Source organism: Sprattus sprattus (assembly GCF_963457725.1).
Source record: "Sprattus sprattus genome assembly, chromosome: 1".
In the NCBI taxonomy this organism is placed as follows: Eukaryota; Metazoa; Chordata; class Actinopteri; order Clupeiformes; family Clupeidae; genus Sprattus; species Sprattus sprattus.
Genome location: NC_137920.1, coordinates 28918391 through 28926509, shown reverse-complemented (window position 1 = coordinate 28926509; position 8119 = coordinate 28918391). Strand labels below are relative to the sequence as shown.

Sequence of the window (8119 nt, the reverse complement as noted above, 5' to 3'; positions counted from 1 at the left end):
ATACGGGAAAAAAAAACCATCCACAAAGGAAAGTAATTAAATATGGCTTCCTCATCAATCTCACTAACATGCCTTCTGCCAAGAGGGTCTGGATTGTGAATTAAAAGTGTGTGTGTAAGTATGTGTGTGTGTTGGGGGGTGGGGAGGTCAACAGTTCACTTTTAAAAACCTTTTCTCATTTGACTCCAAAGCAAAGACAGGGTTTGTTTTCATTTAACAATGACATTTGAAAATTCAAACAACCATAATCATCATTCAAGCCAAGAGCACAAAAAAACTCTGTTTGACTGGGCACAACGGAGCTTCCACTACAGCTAACTTCCGAGGAAGAAGACTTTTAGTAAAACACAAAGGTGAGGATTCATCTGGATGCCACGCGATCAAGTGATGATTTGTATTCCACGGGAGCAACATCAGAGGTAAATGGAATCCCACAGGAAGCATAGGCAGAGACTATAAAAAGAAAAATAGAGTTACATTTTCAGCTCACAGGCATCATAATTCTGCCAATCATATTCTTTTCTCCAATAAAATCACCATGTTGAACGTATAATAACTCAGAACTCAACTCCGGATTTCGTAATGAGGCACAACTCAGAGATCAAGACCACAGGAAACATATTAAAATAGTTTACTGTTTGTTTTTTGACACTCACTGCATCTATCCCTGAGCGATTTAAAAAGCGGGCTCAAACAACAAGGAAACTATGGCAACAATGTTTTCTCTTGGGAGAGGTGGGAGTGAGTCATGCTGCAGGAGGGGCATCAGTGTCGCCCTGCACACTCGGAGCGTGAAATTGCTGCGTTTGTGATGTACATCTTTTGATGCTTGTTTCATTAGCGCATATTTGAGCGACCCTAATTAAACGGCAATCTCTAAAGAAGGCATTGTCATCGTCTCATCGAGTCATAGCGAGTACACACACATATGCACAAACACAAACACACTCACACACACACACACTGGCAGAACTGCCAGTTGTGCTCGCCATTTTAAACCGGTGCTTCCTTTGGAAAAGGGGCACTGTGGTGATAATAAATGTGATCATTCCGTGTCACCTCAGGTTAATTAAAAACCGTCCCCACCTGAATGATGATGGATCGGACTGGAATGGGCCCGACTCGCTGACTGGCACCTCACACCCCACCCTTTCACCCGCCCTCTCCTCCACTCATTCTGATAACAATGAATCCTAACAGATTGTGTTGGCTCCTCATTTTTTTTTATCTCTCTGTGCCACCACACTGATAACTGACCCTTCCATTTATTGGCTGGAGGTCAACCGACACTACCCGTTGTGCTGACCTGTGGATGGCATCTCTTCCCCAGTTAACCGTAATGAATTACTCTGTAGGCTCTTAGCAAAGATGTGACCGATGGCTAAGCACACACGAACACTGCTATGAGAACCTTTGGTAGCGGTGTGTGGTCTCAGAAGCCTACCTTTACTTACTGTGTGGCTGCCGATGACTCAACTATCATCCATACGTTTGCAATTTCGGGCCAAGTGTGGAACTCAGCCTATGAAGCCAAGACCAAGAGGGGAAAAAAAATCTCGAAATCAGTCCATTTATCCACCAGTCTTCTTCACTTTTTCTCTCCCACTCTTTCTCACTCTCTCTCGTTCTGTCTGTCGGTGCGCATTGAGGCTATGAAGAGAATGCGAAACAAGTGTGGGTTGCACCACCAGAATGAGTGAGTTGTACGCCTGAAGTCTTCTTTTGACCTAGCAACTACAAGGGCTGCAGTCATAAACAACCGGACAGTCTCTCACCATGGCCACAGTCAGTTCGCTCACCCATAACATTGTGATGGTAGTGGTACATGCACTTTTTAAATAACCATAACTTGATCAATTTTCAACCGATTTTTAAACGGTTTGTTTTTTTATAGACGTCGGACGTGTAGTTATGACACTGCATACTTATGAATAATGATAATTATAACTATGGGTTTTCATATGAAAATAACATTAAACAGAACAGATAGGTGCAATAAATACACACATGTTCAAGGTATTTATGTAATTTATGTTAAATCAATATATAATCAATTTACATAGCATACAGAATGGTAACATGAGATATATGTATAGGAATATTTCTAATATAATACAATAATTTGAATTATTACATGTTTAGTTTAAACAAGTAATAATTCTGTTGTAGTAACTGCTACTATAAAACAATGCTGATGTTAAGTGTTTGCACAACAAATGGCACCTTAGTTCATATGGCAGTACATTTAAAATAACAGTGTCAAGTTCTAGGACATTTGGTACTTAATATTAACTACTTACTGGCCGAGAGTGAGGTCATGCAGGTAAATATCAGACAGAGGCCGTAAGGTATCGACCGAGCGATAGCGAGGTTGATGCTGCGGGGCCGAAGTCTGATATACCTGCATGATCGAACAGTCGAGGTTAGTAAGTTGTTTATTATATGGCATTTAAGCTCTTTTCATTTTGAAAATAAATGGTAATTGTAAATAGAAAACATGTCGTTTTGTTCAGCTCTCAAGTCTTCTTACAACACAGTGTTTCAGGTGTTGCCTAGCAAACAATGACTTGCTAACTTCAAGTTACAATGATCAATAGAAAACGGACAACAGGGCTCAGCTTAAATGGCTTTAATTTACAGTTAAACGCAAGGTTTTCAAACTATAGTAGTCAAGTCTTCATCATCACTTTCAATAACACTTTTTCGCTGCTTCTGAAGTCCTATAAAGTATTACCCGATATCAAAATGTTCGCGAATTCTGTCAACTGTCATGTTACCACGACATTCACTGGTTTCCTGTTCTCAGATAATTTCATAATAGGAGTCCTGATTCTATCAATACATGCTCAGGGCTGTTGATATATCGCTAATTTTTAAGGATGTAATGTTTAGTACTTGGTACATGGTATCACTCATTTTTAAGATTGATGGGGTGTGCAATAAGAATACTTCAGACCGCAGCCCGGCCAGCCCTATAAATAATACTAAAAAGAACACGGCAGGTAAAAAGTACTTGCAAATAAATATGATGAATAAAAACATTTCAAAATATTATTGGTTCCAAAGCCATACAGATGTATGCTTAAGCCCTGATTCATCGCAAAGTCGCTGTCATCTTGTTTTTGTTGATTTTTAAAGGCTTGTGACCTTATACACGCTTGAGAGGTGCACTGACCAACTTGGGATTTCATTTAATCTTCTCAAAGCTCCCTCTTTTTTTTTCAACTCTCATTCTCAGTTGAACCATCAGGTATTATTACATCAACACTGGTGTGTATTGACAGCCTGCAGTTAATCAGCGCACACTGAGTTTGCTGGTGAGACCTTGATTATCAGAGCAGGGGACCTGACCTGTGGAACATCCACCTCCCACCCCCAATACACCCCAACCGACTGACACCCAGCTGTGTAGTGCTATAGTCAGTGGGCTGAGACCGTCTATCTTGCTTAGTTCTCGAGTTGATAGTTACCCTGCAGCTGTGAAGCTAATTTTTTGAAGGAAGCTGAACCAGATAATACAAAACATATAGCCGTTTGTTTCCAACGCGGGAAGTTGCACATTTAATAGTATTTTACGATTAAGTTCTCAAAAATATCATCAAAAGTTTTCCGGCGTGACGTCCAATCAAAACCGCGGATTGGGGTATTTCAACCAATTGCGTTTCTCGGTGTCGCATCGTCACACCAGGAAATGCACATCGACTTCATATCCCACTGGAAAATAGCTGAGATACAGCTTTGAGGTAAGAATTGTTTAACTTCGAGTGGATATTTCAACACATGACTATTTTTCTTGTCATAAATGAAACCTGTTTAATGCTACATGTTGTTAATTTCGTCAGTATAGGGTGTGAAACATTGATTACAATAGACGTGAAGCGAGATCCCCTCTCCTCATATGAACATGGCCATAGGCGTCTACTGAACAAAGTCTCTCCTCCCGTTAGTCCAAAAGACGAGCTTAATTACAACAGTCATACAATTTAAACATTGACAACTGCGTAGCACTTCTGTGAACTAACTTATGTCAAATAATATCTCTACAGGTAGCATCTTAGGCTACAAGAAAAAAAACATGACATCCATCAGATCCCTCGCCCATCTGACTGGTGCAATATATGCCACTTACTCTCGGTAGGCTATTTCATATTTTAATTGTTTATTTTTGTTCATGCATATGAGGCAACCAGCTGGGAGTAAACCACATGGCAACACAGACAACATTTAGACAGCAAACTCATGCCAACATAATGCATTTACTGTGATGCAGTTTCACATGTAATATGACATGGTTTGTAAAGCAATGTTTGAAATTGCAGTTGCAATACAACAAAGTTATTTTCAAGGGATTTAGTGAAGGTGGGGTCTGTTGTAAAGGTGACCACGTTCAATATAGGCCTAAAGTGCTGGGGGGAAATCCTTTTGTATCCATAGTACGGCCCTTGGGGCTTTATAAAAAAAAATTGAAATGACATTTAAAATGAATTGTTCCTCACCCCTGTTGTAATCCCCTGCTATATTATAGTATATTTTTAACAAAGTCCTTTACGTTCAGGAACAAAAACATTGCAGCTGAGTGGGGAAATCCAGAAACCTCCCCCCTGAGGTGATCAAGCAGTGTCAGTGTGGAAGCCATGGACCTTAATGTCTCAGTAATGAAGGAGTTTCATCTACACCATTTCTCTGTCATGTCAATGTCTTTTATGAGTTACTTGCTCAAACCCTGTTGGGTACACAGACCTCATATAATACAGGCGAAAAGGAAATCATACTCTGAGTAAACCTTCACTGTCCTTGGCTGCCTTTTCTTTCTTCTTTCGTGCTCTTTCAATGTGTGCTTTGGTGAACAGCATGTAACATTTGCGGTGGTATCCTATTGCCATATTAGCTGGCAATTCCTGGTCTTCTTCCAGATTTAAAGCCTCTAGGGCATTTCTGGCCACTTCCCCCTCTTTGCAGGGTTGCAGGTTCAGCCATGAATGGGCACACTGCAGGAACTTTGACCAACTTATATTTGAAAATTGTACTACAGGTGTTTTTTCTCCAGGCACTAAATGTATACAGCACTTAATTTTGTCCCATTTTGCTACTTCTAGCATTCCCACGTGTATGCAATACATGTTATGAATTCATGTTGTTACATTGTTTAAGGGATAGGACCACCCATCATGTTAGAGTAGGCATAGCCTTATGGTTAAAAAGTCAATTACTTTCTTAATGTATGATAATGCAAATTAAGTTCCCATTTAATAAATAAATTCAATTTTGTCAATTGAATTTTGTGTGCTTGTGTTTTTATCAATAGATTAAGTTGGCTCTGGTCTGAACTAAGGCTATGCCTTATGAAACCATATCAAATATGTGTAGTAACAGTTTTAGAAAAGCAATAAGCCCCGCGAGTCCGTGCTTTGCGCTGATTTTAGAACAGGTAAGGGGGTTTTACTTTTTAACCATAGAAAATGATTGGAAACGCAAAGATGAGGCAACATCACCTACTCCAAGACTTAAAGTAGAGAAAATGTTGTTTTAACATTCAGTAATAATGTATTACATATTATAGATAATGTGCCTTATCTAAAATATGTCACTCCAGTGCCAATCTCCCCTGGAGAGAAGAGTATTCGGTAAGGTTCAGCAAGAATTATTTCTCCAGACAGCGACACCCGAGGTTGCTTACGTCTTGTTCTCATTGAAACGCACGGTCTCAAATAGTTGCCCTGAAAATTCGCCCGATCAAAAAACAGAGACTTTACAACGATATGTTCGCCAAATGTGCACGAAACGAAGGTGGAAACAAAGCAAATACAGTTTGGTGTATTTTTATGAATCCATCCTTAAAAAATGTGCTTCACAGCTGGACGGTAAGTATTAAATTAACAATTCGGGGGTCCAGCCCACCACCTACTAGGAAGACAAACACTCCAATCAGGGGCCGCACTCAGTGGAAGGCGTTGACACTCAGTGCGTTAACGGAAGGTGTCTGAGTTTGAGGCGATAAGTCCTTGGCATCAGCACTAGCACCACTCACTCTCCTCCTTGCCACACAAACCTCCCACTAAGCCCTCCAGGTCCTAACAACAGATACTGCAACGTGGGCAAGAGCCTTTTTAGAAAAAGAGACAATGGCCTTCATTTTTTGCATCTCTAAGATTTTTATCGAAAACAACAGGGGGACCAAGTCGACAAGCGTCCGTTTTGAAAAAGGGGGCTAAACGTGGCCAAGGTTGTCATTGAGATTGCGCTCGGAGCCCCGTCGTTTGGTAATCGTTGTGCGTTTTTGTGGAAGGGGAAAATAGAACAGTCCAATCAAACTCTGGGATCTGAATGGGATGGCGGTGTGGAGATAATTATCGCTGAGGTCTCGGCAGAAATCATCGAAATCCCTCCGAGAGACAATGCAAGCATCGCGCCAAAATCACTGTCAGCTATTTTTATCGTATTGTACACATCGCTGAATTCATTTGAAGGGTAATTACCTCATGTGCAGAGGAGAATGGGTAGGAACGACAAGCAGATGCAACTCTTTCTCTCTCTCTGTGGGTCCCTCATTTTCTCCCTCTGTGCATCTCTCTTTTCTGCTCTCTCTCTCTCTCTCTCTCTCTCTCTCATACTCTCTCTCTCTCTCACTTACTTTCTCATCTCTAGTACCCTCCCTGCTCTGCCTCCTCACACACACAAATCACCTCCCCCTCATCCCATAGTTGAAGAGTCCCAGAGTGAAATCTGAAACATAATTGAAAAAAAGAGGAACACTAACAGTTGCCATACTCTCTCTCTTCTCTCTCTCTCTCTCTCTATCTCTCGGTCTCTCTCTCTCTCTCTTCTCTCTCTCTATCTCTCTAACTTCCTTTCTGGATGAAATGCAAATGACTGAACCCAGTGCACTACCATACTTAAAGTAACCAGGGCGACCCTCTGACCGAGTGTTCTGTGGGAGACAAGCCCCTAATTAGACTAACCACTGGCACACGCTGTAACTGATACTCACTGCATTGAAGCCTGGTGGTTTACATAGCGGAGGGTGTGAGGAGAAGAGCAAGAGCTAAAATCACTCACCTGCTGGGTCCGATTTTAGCACTGAAAAGCAACTGTGGTTAATGAGAAAAGTCGTTAAACATAGGAGGCTGTCTTTCTGGTTCTGCACTACTCTGCCTTGCTGCACTGCAACATGTAATTAGTGTGATATTAAGGGCTGAGTTTTACATGTTCCCTCTCTCTCTCTCTCACTCACTCACTCTCTCACACTTTGTCTTTCACTCTCTCTCTCTCTCTCTCACTCTCTTTCACTCCTTGGCCCTGTTTATGCCTTGGGTCTTGACTGTTTGATATTTTTCTTCTAAAGGTTTTTCTATGTGATGAATAAGGTATGAGACACAAAGTACATCAGCCGTCTAATAATCTGATACAAAGTGGATACTTTTGAGGAGAGGCAATTACAGGGTTCTTTCTCCTTCTCTCTTCAAGCACGCACACACACACACACACACGCACACACTCGCTCCCTCTTTTTCATAATTTTACCCTGTCTCTCTCTCTCACAGTCCACACACAAACATAGACACACACACACACTACACACACTACACACACACACAAAGAGAAAGTGAAAAAGACATTTTCTCACATTATCAGGCTGTGGATATAAAAAAAAAGAACTGACACGGAGGTTTAAAGCTGGAAAAAGGAGTTTCATTAGATTTGAAACGCCTCCAGCGAAACTTCCACCTCACAAACTTCTTTAATGACTGCATCTGAGTCTTCCATTATACTGGCAACCTGAACAGATGCCCACAACCTTGTGTTTTGTTGTTGCCCCAAGTTTTACGACAATTTAACAAAATCAGTCAGTTTTCTTGTGAAGCAAGACATTTGATGTAAATGATGTAAGGGAACGAATCAAACTCACGCTGCTTACGGTGTGTACTCTCACATGAGGCGCATCCCATAATCTCCATGCCATGCTGCAGAAGGTAAGACACTGTCAGGCCTAAGGGTCTTTGTCGGTACTGTATAATTAAGCAGGTACATGCTCGAGCGCAGCTTGTTAAGGCTAATGTTCACACAGGAGCACGAAGTGTCAACATGTCGTCCAATTCTGCGCTGTCAACACTCCTCATCC

General features: G+C 41.3%; 1 long non-coding RNA gene across 1 annotated transcript; it reads left to right on the top strand.

Annotated features, from left to right (window-relative positions):
* The first annotated feature begins 3684 nt into the window (after nucleotides 1-3684).
* On the top strand, nucleotides 3685-5013 carry LOC308377970. The gene is made up of 3 exons (XR_013968962.1): nucleotides 3685-3743; nucleotides 4047-4134; nucleotides 4556-5013. It is a non-coding gene; the product is annotated as an uncharacterized lncRNA (long non-coding RNA).
* The last annotated feature ends 3106 nt before the right edge of the window (nucleotides 5014-8119 follow it).